This window comes from Tenrec ecaudatus, chromosome 2 (assembly GCF_050624435.1).
Source record: "Tenrec ecaudatus isolate mTenEca1 chromosome 2, mTenEca1.hap1, whole genome shotgun sequence".
NCBI lineage: Eukaryota > Metazoa > Chordata > Mammalia > Afrosoricida > Tenrecidae > Tenrec > Tenrec ecaudatus.
The window spans coordinates 30393139-30405890 of NC_134531.1; the positions used below are offsets into that span (position 1 = coordinate 30393139).

The following is a 12752-nucleotide window of genomic DNA, read 5'->3' on the forward strand; positions in this document are numbered from 1 at the left end:
AACTCCATGGGTCAGTAGACTCAGCTCCCTGAATGAAGTGCCCAGAGGCAACCCCGTCCACAAGTCAACCTCCTGCCCCAAAGCACTTAGCTTTACATGCTCCATGGATGGGAAGTCCATCATTCCTGTTGCTGCTTCTCTGCCACTCCTCAGATGTCACGTCTGTCTTCTGGATCCAGCAGTTTCCCTTTGAAGGGATCTCAGGGTCCAGAGGTTGTGCTCCACTCCTGGTTCTTCCTGGCAGTGAAATTTGATCCCTCCTGATTCTCAAAGGACTCATTTCATACCCGGCAGGATGGCGATCACAGTGAAGCCTGTTCACAGTTATTCACAGGTGAGTCCCATCGGTGTCCTCCCCCACCTTCTTACCAGGCCCCTGCAGGGAGCGGCTATTGGTAGGAGTGACAGAGACTTCGGCTGGAGGAGCCACACTCAATGATCCACTGCCCCTGCGCTAGCTGAATGCAAGCCACTTGTGCAGCTCAGGGACCTTCACAGGCTGTTAGGAAATGGCAAGCGATGGGAATTTTGCCTCTCTCGTTTTTTTTAATTTTCCACTGTGCTTGTTTTGATTTCTAGGTCAGTAGGTTTCCTTCAGGGAGCTTGGCTTTTTAATTAATAGAAAAAGCAGAAGCCTCCGCCAAGGCCTTTGGCACATGTACAATCCATTGTGGGACTATCCTACGAAAATCAATGTTGCTTGAATCCTGTAAAGCACCTGGTCACACACAAACTAACAAACAAACAAACAGTGCATGGGGAAAGCCAGGCCCCCGGCTGTGTGGGCTGAGGGAGACAGACCTCCTGGCGCGCTCCTGGGTCCGGCAGCCCTCTGCTACTGCAGCCCCAGCGGCTGTCCTCCTCCCACCCGCCTCCAGCATTGCACAAGATGCCCATTAGCCAGTCCCCGTGCGGTACAAATGGCCAACACACCCAGCGGCTTGCTCAAAGGTTTGAAGTTCAAGCTCATCCAGAGGCACCTCGAAAGAAAGAAAGTCTACTTCCAAGAATAGAGGCAGCTAACACTCTACAGAGCACAGGGCTGCTCCGGTGCCCATGGGGTTCTCCGGGCGTCAGAGCCAGCACATTGGCGCCCGGTTTTCATTCCCAACATTTCTTTCTCTGGGGACTTCTCTCTCTAGGAACAAGGAACACAAAGGCGGTTTCTCGGGGCACAGAGGGCAATCTAGAGAGCAGCAGCGACTGCATTGAGCTTTGTGCACTTGTCTCTGTGGGGACCATTCCCCTGGGGACCAGCGCTGTTCACAGATGGACAAAGGCGTCGGGTGGCCCAGAAGAAGAAAAGGCCTGGGCTTGCTCAGGCTCATGAGCATGAGGTATCGCTCTGTTTCCAGCAATGAGAAGAGAGAGAGCCAGGGCCACTGGGGCCTCCTACAATGGGAGCCATTCCACCTGGGCTCCCGGGCCCTGGCTGTGGTGATTATCAGAACACCTGGGTTTGTTTTGCATTGGGAAGGTCTGTGAGTGTTCACCGTCACGGCGCCCGAGGAGAGGTCCACGTGGGACACACGTCCACTTGGATTTGGAAAAGAAAGGAACTCTGCTCCATGTCCATGATCCGCGGCCTCATTTAGCTGGTCCGCTGACCTAGCCCATGCCCTATGTTACTCACGCCGCAAACCCCCGGCTCCTGGATCACCCACCCCATCCCCTTCCTCCGCTCTCTGCTCTGTGGGCATCTCTCCTCCCTTCCTGGCTCAGCATCAGTGTCCCGTCTTCTGGTATTTGAACCCAGCTAACCTCGTGGCCCAGCTTAGTCTCTTCTTGGGTCCTCCCATCTGGTGCTGTCTCTTCCTTCCCCCTCCTATTCTGCTGTCTTCCCCAGGGGAGCCCAGGCAAAAACAGAGACCTCTGCCCGCCCGCAGCTTGGCCCAAGATATACAATGGCAGCTGCCTGAGACTGAGTGTAAGCGTTGGCCCAGGAAGCACTGAAATGAAGACACCCGGCCTTCTCCTAGGTGGGGCCGTCTAAAGTGGAATGAGCACAGAGACAGTAAGAGCCTGAAATCGGCATCACTCCTTCCCCAGCCCGAGTCAGCTCTGCCAGCTCCCTGGGAAGCTGCAGGCAGAGGTGGACATGCATCATTACATCGTGTTGGACTTGATGTATGAAACAAGTCCATAGAAACTCAGATGTGATAAAATGTTTTTAAATAAATAAATACATTTTTTAAAAAAGAAAAGAAACTCAGATATGTATAAGAGAGAGTTTTGTTTAAGGGGTAATTGTACATTAAGAAAACATCCCCCTTTCGCCCCAGCACCCATCGAAGAGTCGCAGCCAGGGCTGGGTGCCACCCTATGGCCGTGGGCCTCAACAAGGGCCACAAGGTGACCAAGAACGTGAGCAGGCCGAGGTACAGCCGCCGCCGCGGGCGCCTCATCAAGCACACCAAGTTCGTGCGGGACATGATCCGGGAGGTGTGCGGCTTCACACCCTACGAGCGAAGGGCCATGGAGCTGCTCACGGTCTCCAAGGACAAGCGGGCACTGAAGTTCATCAAGAAGTGGGTGGGCACACATATCCGAGCCAAGAGGAAGAGAGAGGAGCTGAGCAACGTGCTGGCCGCCATGAGGAAGGCCGCTGCCAAGAAGGACTGAGTGCCGTGAACCCCTCTCCCCACCCCCAAAATAAAGTCTTTCCAGGAAAAAAAAAGAAAACATCCCAATCCAGTTCAGTTCCTTTAAGTCCAATATTATACCATATGCCCAATACCAATCTATAAAATCCTTTTCAGACTCATGCAACACCTGCAATGATGCTGAATGCAGCACAATCACAGGCCAGTGGGTAGGAAGTCTTATGATCCAGTGGATCCTAAGCATCTCAGTGTTGGCAGGGGTCTCCACATGGCTTCTCTGGCTCCAGAGTTCTGTTTGCATCAGGGTAGGTCCATGTGGCTGCTCCAGCTCCCAGGGCATAGTGCCACGTGTCTTGTCAGTAGAGTGTCATCTCAGGGAGTTAGAAGAGAGGATCTCCTGCCTCCAAAGAGGAAAATCCAGATTTCCCAGAATTCTCAGGAGAAAGCCATGACCACACAGAGGTCTCATTGACTGTGATCCGATTGACAGACTAGACTCCACCCCTTCACTCTTAATCCTCTTGAGCCCTGAATTGACACCAGATTCTGTAACTACCACATATAGAGTAGGATTCTCCAGGACACAGATGCTGAGGTGGAAATTCGCATATGGTAAGTTTATTAGAGGAGGGATAGGCATCATGCTTGTTAAGGCCAAGGGTCACCTCCAAAGACCCTCGTCGAGATCGATTGACACAGTGACAATGGGCTCAAACATAGGAACGATGGTGAGGATGGCACTCTTATGTCCTACTGTAGACCGTCTACAGTAAAGAAGACCCAGATCCTCACAACTGAACCAATAGGCAACATCAGCATGATGGAGAAAAGATTGAAATCGTGAACAATGGGTTCAAGCACAGGAACAACTGTGAGGCTGGCACAGGACTGGGCAGTGTTTTGTTCTGTTGTGCATAAGGTCGCTATGGATCAGAACTGACTCTAGGCACCTAACAACAACAACAACAACAGTGTAGAGCAGAAATGACTCCAAAAGTGACTACAACGGACACCTAACAATAACAACATCAACAACATGTATTAGGCTTTAATACTTGAAGGAAAGCAGAACTGGACAGAGGGCAGAGTTAGCTTGTGATGCAATCTCAAGAGAATCCTCAGCCACTCTCAGGAAACCCCACAGCTGGAATAACCCTCCAGAGTTGTTCTGAAGTGGACAAGGGACCCTGACCTTTATTCTGCCTCAAGAAGCGGGTGCACCTTTGGACAAGCGGTGGGGGGACGCATCTCTTTTTAGCTAAGGCAGATCCAGAGAGGCCTGATATTATGTCTTATCCGCTGGCAACGTTCCCAGTGTCTGGGGAAACGGGCCCTTCTGCCCTGGAGGAATGTGTTGAGGTGTCCACTACACCGTGGGCTCTGTGGCTTCTGAAGGAGCACAGCCAGTGCTCTCGGAAACAGGACACCTCCTGGGGCTGCGAGGTTTAAACAACGAGCTATGGAGACTGGAGGGGCCTGACTGGGAATGGGTCCCCTGTTGTGGCAGGCCGGGTTACCTACAGAAACAAATCCAGGGACGTTCGTCTGTGCATAAAAAAGAGCTTTCTTATCAAGAGGTCATTATATTTCAAAAAGGGATTCCGGTCCAGTCCAACGCAAGTCCATACATCCAATACAGGTCTATAAGTCCCTCTTCAGACTCAAGCAGCTGCAGGCCAGTGACTCAGAAAAGAACTGGGGAGCAGGAAGATCGGAGGTGGTGCAGTCACGTGGACCCAGAGTCGGCAGGGACATGACAGGGAGCTAACACTAGCCAGGAGTGTTTAGCTGACATAATCCCTAACCACCACAGCTGGGTTCTCTAGAGATGCAAAACCACGTGACACTCAATAAAGAGTGAGGTGTCTATTAAGAAAAATGACTCACACCGTTGTAGAAGTGGTTGACTTCAAGTTCATGTATCAGACATTAAGCTGGAAGTTTTTCTGGACTTATGTGCCTGCCTGGGACTGGTAAGCCAGGAAGTTGGAAACCTGGACTGGTAAAGGCAGATAAGATGGTATGGCAGGCCACGGATAGCTCCCAGGATTGTCAGCAACACTGCAGGCCTAAGGCCTACATCAGACACCAGATGCAGGATCCAGGCCAGCAGGAAGAAGAGAGTGGGGGCAATGTTCATCTCAGTGTCTCTTTATCAAATAGGCCACACACCCAGGAGATGTCATCAGCCTGTGACTTGGTTCAGAGGTTGAGCCCCACCCAGACTTTCTCACACACCCAGTCAAAGGGGAAGAAAGCCTATCATTCCCACCCACTGCCTGTTTCTTTTCGTGATTATGGCAAGACACTTGTGGTGGGAATGAGAGTGACCGCCCAGGATTTTAGCTCACCTGGGCCAATGAGGAGGGGACCAGTACTTCTCTCACCTTCAGAAATAAGAAGAGCTCAGAAGACAAGAAAGATTTTGGACATTCATGGTATGTTGACATAGGAAATCTCTCCTGGCTCCCACATTCCTGACTTGGGGTAGACTCTGTCAGCAAAAGAAATTACAGGAAGAATTGACTAGTTTCCAGTTGCTCAAAAGACCATTTCTGGGGTAAAAATGAGTTTGGATGAATCTGTGTCATTCAGTTTCTAGGTGCTAACATGCGGGTGGGTATGCACAGAGAAACAGTCATGACACTCTTTCATCCCCCGCCCCCTGCTTCGACTGAGAGTTTATTGCCAAAGCAAACCTCCCGGCATCAGGTGTGACCAGAGTCAGGGCTGGGACTGATAACTAATCAGATTGCATTTTAATTATGTCCCTTAATTGTGTGTTATTATTTTCCAAGGCCATGCTGGGTCCTGTACACTAGGGGCCCTGTCAATCTCGTCATTTTTTCATATTCTTCCTGGGCTTCTCCGGGGTTCTAGTGCTCATTCTGCACATGAGCCTCCCACCCTTCACTGTAGTTCATTAGTGTGATGTCCCATACCATTTGTTACTGATGGTGCCAAAGACAGGAAGCTGCCTTCGGATGATTTATGTCTCCACTCTTCAGTCTTCCTCGCCTCTCCAAGCCTCACTTTAAAATATCACAAGTCTTCACTTGGAATGCCCTATGCATTTCGATAGATCCATTTGTCTGTGGGTTTGGCTTCTGAGATAGGCGGCAGAGTGTTTAGTTTAAAGTCAATGTCATCTGTAGATCTGGTGGGTCGTAGAGAGCCAGACAAACCCTGAGGTTTTGCAGACGACATACGAACAAGGACTGTGGAATCTGGCCCTTCTCTTCTTTGTCTTCCGTTTATTTACAGTTACCCGTCGGAACAAATTCAGAGCATGTTGTAGAAAAAGGAGACTTTACAGCCTGCCTGGTCCTGCAAGAAGTGTGCTTGGTGAGTTGAAGGTAATATCACGAAGAGAGTGTATCGCTATAGTTTGTGAGCACGGGGCAGGGGATAAGAGCATGACTTCAAGGATTACTTGGATTTAAGTCCTAACTTTGCCTCCAATTAGTGGGAAGTGTTCATAATCCAAGGATAATTGCTGCTGGTACTACACCAGTTAAAGTCATACCCTTTAAGAAGTTCTCCACCCCATTACATTAAGTGAAATAAGCTTAACGTAACAGAGTACAAAACGTTGTCCGATTCTATGTTTAGGAAATATCTGCATAGGTAAATCCATTGGACAACAAAAAATCAGTGGTTGCCAAGAGCTAAGAGGAGAAGAGAATGAGAAATTAAAAAGGGAAAAAAATAGAAATAAGAGAAAGTAGGTGCTCCAGTGGCGAAGGATGACGTGTTCTCTGTTGGACGAGTCCGGGTAACGTTAACCCGGGGCAGAGATGCCGGAATCTACTTCCCGCTCTCCCAGAGGGTTAACAGAAACGAGTCATGAAGCTAATGGATACTTAGTGACGTGACGGTGTTGTTCCGTTGCTGTCTGGTCCGGTCCACCTCGTGGGGTTTTCTTGACGATGGTTTGATAGAAGCAGGTTGCCAAGCATTTCCTCCCTGGTACCGTGGAGTGATTTAGAATCTTCAACCTTTCCTCATCCAACCCCCAAACCAAGTTCACTGCCAGCATGTGGATTCTGATTCATGTCAACCCTGTAGGTCGATCGGCAGAACTGCCCCTGAGGATTTCTGAGGCTGTCACTCTTTGTGGGAGTAGAAAGTCTCGTCTTTGTCATCTCGTCTTTAGTGAGCAGTGGAATGCCAACCATCTGCTCTACACGAGGACCTTCAGGTTGGTGCCTGCCCTTGAGTCTATGCCAACTTCTAGCCATCCTATGTGATGGAGTCAAACTGACGCCCCGAGTTTCTTACGCTGTCATGAGCGGGACTGACAAGTGCTTTGGTTGGCTCTCATTCTTTCCCCCCCCCCTAATCATTTTATTAAGGGCTCATAAAACTCTTATCACAATCCATACATACATCAATTGTGTAAAGCTCACTTGTACATTCATTGCCTTCATCATTCTCAAACATTTGCTCTCAACTTAAGCCCCTGGCTTCAGGTCATTTTTCCCCTCCCTCCCTAATCCACCCTCCCTCATGAACCCTAGATAATTTATAAATTATTATTTTGTCATATCATGCACTGTCTAATGTCTCCTTTCACCCACTTTTCTGTTGCCCATTCCCCAGGGAGGAGGTTATATGTAGATCCTTGTAATTGGTTCCCCCTTTCCACCCCACCCTCCCTCCACCCTTCTAGTATCGTCACTCCCACCACTGGTCCTGAAGGGATCATCCGCCCTGGATACCCTGTGTTTCCAGTTCCCATCTGTACCAGTGTATATCCTCTGGTCTAGCCAGATTTGTAAGGTAGAATTGGGATCATGATAGTGGGGAGAGGAAGCATTTAGGAACTAGAGGAAAGTTGTATGTTTCATCGTTGCTACACTACACCCTGACTGGCTGGCCTCCTCCCCGAGACGCTTCTGTAAGGGGATGTCCAATTATCTACAGGTGGGCTTTGGGTCCCCAGTCCATACTGTCCCTCATTCCCAATGATATGCTTTCTTCTGATGATGATGTCTGACACCTGATGCTGGATCTGATCTTTATGGAAACAGGTCACCAGGTCTTTTCTGCCTTGGAGCTGCTGTTGGTGGATTCAGTTAACACCCACACACTTTACCCACTGTCCCACCTGGTGCTCTTAAAACCTGAGGCTCTAAATTAGATGAAATTTGATCTTCCTAAAAAGAGGAATGGTAAGTCAAACTATTTGAGCTAGATTGAAATTTCAACAGAGTCATTTTTTAAATAAAAAATAAACTGATAAATGATGAAGTGGCATTTTTATCTCATTAAGTAGAAAATAGGTAATCATTATAACTAGGTGATTATCCTTACTCTGGGTTGAAATAAACCTAATGTAATTTATTGGCATAAATTTTAACTGAAATAATATTATGACACAATAGCATAGACTTCACTCATACAATTTTATTGCAGAATATTTTCCAAACAAGTTAGAGTGTATAATTAATTTTTCCAAGGATTCCTCATAATTCTTTGACATTCAGATCACTGTCTTTTAAGAACAATGTCCTGCATCTCCTCACAGAAGGGTCACAGGGAAGAGATGAGCCAGTCAGGGGGTAGTACAGCACCGATGAAACACACAACTTTCCTCTAGCTCTTTAGTGCCTCCTTCCCCCACTATCATGACCTCAATTCTACCTAACAGAGTGGATTAAACCAGATAAGAGCCCGAAACACAGGGAATCCTGAATAGATAAACCCCTCAGGGCCAACAAGGAGAGTAGAAATGCCAGGAGGACTAGGGGAGGGTGCGGGGGGGAAAGGGGGAATCAGTCACAAGATCGATCTAGAGCCCCCTCCCAGGGGGACAAATGGTGGAAAAGTGGGTAAAGGGCGACCGAGGATTATGTAAGATATGAAAATAATAATCTATAATTTATCAAGGGTTCATGAGGGAAGGCGGGCAGGGGAAGGATGGGGGAGAAATGGGGGATTGATATCAGGAGCTCAAGTGGGAAGAGAATGCTTTCCAATGATGATGACGATATGTGTGAAAATATGCTTGACACACTGGAGGAATGTATAGATTGTGATAAGAGCTGCAAGAGCCCCCAATTAAAGTATGGGCGGCGGGGGGAAGAACAATGTCCTGTTACTATCCTTGCTGATTTTTCTCTTCTTCAACTGTTAGTTTATACGGTTCTTCAAGCCATAACCCCTTTACACCTCTGCCTGTGGCTTTAATCCAACTTTGGAGGAAGTGTTAACTGCAAGGTCAGCAGTTTGAAACCACCAGCCACTTAGAGGGGAAAGGAGGCAAGTTTCTACTCCCATAAAGAGTTACCATCTTGAAAACTCACGGGAGTTTCTCCATCAGGTCTACCCTGTCCTTTAGGGTCTCTGAATCAGCATTGACCGAATGGCAATGGTATTGAGTTTATGGTCATCAAAACCAGGTTCTCACCATCAGCACAACATGTTCCCCGAAAGTACAAACCTTGTTGAACCCAAAGCCCCTTTTCTGTCTTTCTAGTCTGAGCTCAAGCCAGGGTTTCCCAAAGTCTTGGGATGAAGTATTTTCTCAATGTTCCCCAGTCTGCATCTGAAGAGCCAATGGCCACTACTTGACACACACCTGACAGCTAGAATAATTTTAAAGAGACAATTACAAGTGTAAGCAAGGATGGGACTCAAATGGAGCCTTCGTACACGCTCGATTGGAATGAAGAGCATCGCCAACGCTGTGGAAAAGCTTGGCATTGCATCGACAAGTTAAGCAAAGAATGACCACATGACTCTGCGGTCCACTCCTAAGTTTGAACCCAACTTAAACAGTCCAAATGAAAACGCGCACACAATGTCCTCATCCCGAGTATTTGCAATTGCCAAAGGTACACGCAACCTGAATGCTCATCCATTTGGATCTCCACACAATGAAATGGTGTCCGGAATGAAGTTCTGGTACACGCTACAACATGGACAAACCAGAAGAACATGCTAAGGGAGAGAAGCTAGAGACAAAAAGGCATAAGTGGAACTGTCCCGTTTATAGGACGTGTCGATGACAGGTAGGTCTGTAGCAGACTCATGGTAGCCAGGGCTAGCAGACGGGGATGGATGGTGCAGGATTCCTCTGGGGAATGAGGAAAATCATTTGGAACAAAATAGTGGGGAGCTCCGCAAGACATTGTGAATACACTGCGGCCACTGAATTCTATACGTAATGGTAAATTTTAGACGATCTGTCTTTCACCACAGTAAAAACAGCAACTATTATTGAGGTGGGAAAGAGTTCTTGACAATTGTAAAGATTTTCTTTTTCTTTTATCGGGGGCTCATATGGCTCTTAGCATAATGCATGCTTACATGCATTGTGTCAAGCAATGTAAGGACATTTATTGCCATCGTCATTCTCAAAACATTTTCTTTCCGCTGAAGTCCTCATTTTCCCCCCACCCTCCTTTTCTCACAAACCCTTGATAAATTATAAATGATTGTCATTTTTTCAGGTCTTACACTGACCGATGTCTCTCTTCACCCACTTTTCTGCTGTGCGTCCCCCAGGGAGGGGTTATATGTCGATCATTGTGATCTGTTCTCCCTTTCTACTGCACCTTCCCCTTCCCCTCCTGCTCTGGCTACTCTCAATATTGGTCCTGAGGGGTTGATCTGTCCTGGACTCCCTGTGTTGCCAGCTCTTCTCTGTACCCATGGGAGTACATGCTCTGCTCTAGCCGGATTTGTAAGGTAACTTTCTAGAGATTTTCATCGAGACTAGCTACTAACCAGGGCTCCCCTCGAGGCTGGCCTCACACCTGAGGACTTGTACTTTAGATGAGAGAAAGTAAAGGGAATCAAAGCTTCCTTCTGGAAAGCTGTGCGACTCTCCGATGGCAAACACAAGAAGACAACCACGACGCCAGCCTCGGAGACTGAAAGAAAAGACCTTTGTGTGGGCTGGATGGGGACTCACAGTTCTCAATGACAGGTGGTTTGCCGGACGACACCAATCAGCGTCGGTTCTATAGGCGGTCCCGCTGCTTATTCTTTGCATATAACTGAAGAATTTGCCAGCCGAACCTATGTATCAGAGTGAGTTTTGCTCATTCATGACATCTCAGGCACATTCCCTTCTAAAGGATGGTTAGAATTTTCATGCCCTTGAATAGATTTTAACTCGTGTTGACCTTGAGGATCACAGAACAAAAAGTTGCCAGGTTCCCCATCATCTTCATGATCACCAACATGTTCAAGTCCATCCTGTGGCTCAATCCATCTCACGGAAGGTCAACACTACCTCCATGGCCCTCTGCTTAATGAAGTTGATGTCCTCTGCTAGAGATTGATTCCTTCTGCTCCTGATACATTATCAGGCCAAGACCAGTGAGTTGGCCAAGGTTCTGTTGTGATCCATGAGGCTTCTCTTGGCTACATTTCAGGAGGAATCCTTGCTCTTTTTCTCCCACTCCGCCTGAGTCTGGAAGTACCTCCCGGCCATGGGTGTCCTTCTTGGTTTTTGAAATACTGGTGTGGCATCACGTCCAGGACTGTAGCATCATGCAAATAATCACAAGATAATGAACGGCACCTGAGTGGAGAAGGCTTCTCTAGGCTCAGTTGTTTTGCCCTGGATATGTTTATAGATAAGTAATCATTAAAAAACACGAGATAACGAATCCTCCCGATATGTCCATCTGAAGATGCATGATCAGTGTTGCCAAAACAGCCCTGAGCAGCCACTTATGGAGCCTGTACTGCATAGCCCGCCTCGTGCAAAGCGCTTCACTTACAATGGCCCCATGACTCTTTGTGTCAACTCTATGAGGTAGGAACTAAGGCTATTCCCATTTCACCGGCTCTGGCGACTGAACTGGGCTTGGCGCCCACACAGCCAGACTCCAGAGTGCATGTCCTTTTTCTTCTTTATTTTCTCAAGGGATGAATCAACAGTAGCTTTGCATTTGAGGCTTTAAATGGGAGCCTATGGAGATTTCTGCTCACCTGAAGGAGCTCTGGTGGCACAGTGGTTATGAGTTGGGCTATTAACTACAAGGTCAGCAGTTTGAAACCGCCAACCACTCCAAGGGAGAAAGATGAGGCTTTCTTCTCCCATAAAGAGTTACAGGCTCAGAAACTCAGAAACCTGTCCTGTAGGATCACTGTGAGTTGCCACTGACTCAATGGCACTGAGTTTGGGTTGGCTCTTACTGGGTGGTTCCTTCTCATTTGACCTGTGAACAGAGAGCTCTATTTTCCAGAGGTGGAGATTGAGACATGGCTCAAATGAAGGGTGGCGTACCCCCCAAGGCCCTGGAAAGGCCTTTCAAAAAGGGACAGATGATTCATAAAGGGGAGAGAAGATTTTTCTCTCCCTTGGCTCTAAAGAATCAATTTGTCCAGCTGGGTGTAGATGTCTCTCTTGGGCCCTTTGCTTTTCGGAGCTATCATTTGTTCATGTTATGACAATGTACTCTTTGCCTGGGTTTGCAGCTAGGAGACCTATATGTGCTTTCCCACCTCCCCCAGGAACGCTGCCAGAAAGCGAGCAGAGGCGTCCAGAGGGAGCCATGTGGGAATGCTTCCCAGACTGGCTCTCCCGGAGGCACAGAGCCAGCTGCACACCCACCTGCCTCCGACTGCACCTCGGATGGACTCACTATCAAGGGTGATGTAGCAAGGACCCTACCTGTCTAGAATCCTGGTGGGTGGTCATCTGGGGGGAAAGTGGCCAAGATGTAGATCTTGAATTTAATGTGTGGGTTTCAGAGCTGAGGTAATGCTTTGACTCTGCCATGTTCTGGAATCGTGGCTCTGTCACTTATTTTGATTGCTTCCAGACTCTCGCTGCCAACCTGAGAAATGGGACTAATAGTATCGAAGCACATCTGATGCCAACCAAGCTTGCAAACTGTTATGGGTTGTGTTGTAACCCCTTCTCCCCAATTTATATATATATGTAGATGAGTGGAGAAAGCTTCTCTAGAATCAGTTGTTTTACGCTAGGTATAATATATATAACATGTACTATATACAATATATTGATACATTTTCATTTATCGTTTACATTTATAATTAATATATATTTTGATTACATTAAGATATGACATAATATAACTATGTTACATAATATAATCTAGGTATTATATTTCTTTGATACTTGAGAAAATGACCTGGTTCGGAAGTAAGATCTTTAAAAGATGT

General features: G+C 47.6%; 1 pseudogene; it reads left to right on the top strand.

Moving 5' to 3' along the window:
• The first annotated feature begins 295 nt into the window (after window positions 1–295).
• Window positions 296–2624, top strand: LOC142439931 (large ribosomal subunit protein eL36 pseudogene; annotated as a pseudogene).
• Window positions 2625–12752: the final 10128 nt, after the last annotated feature.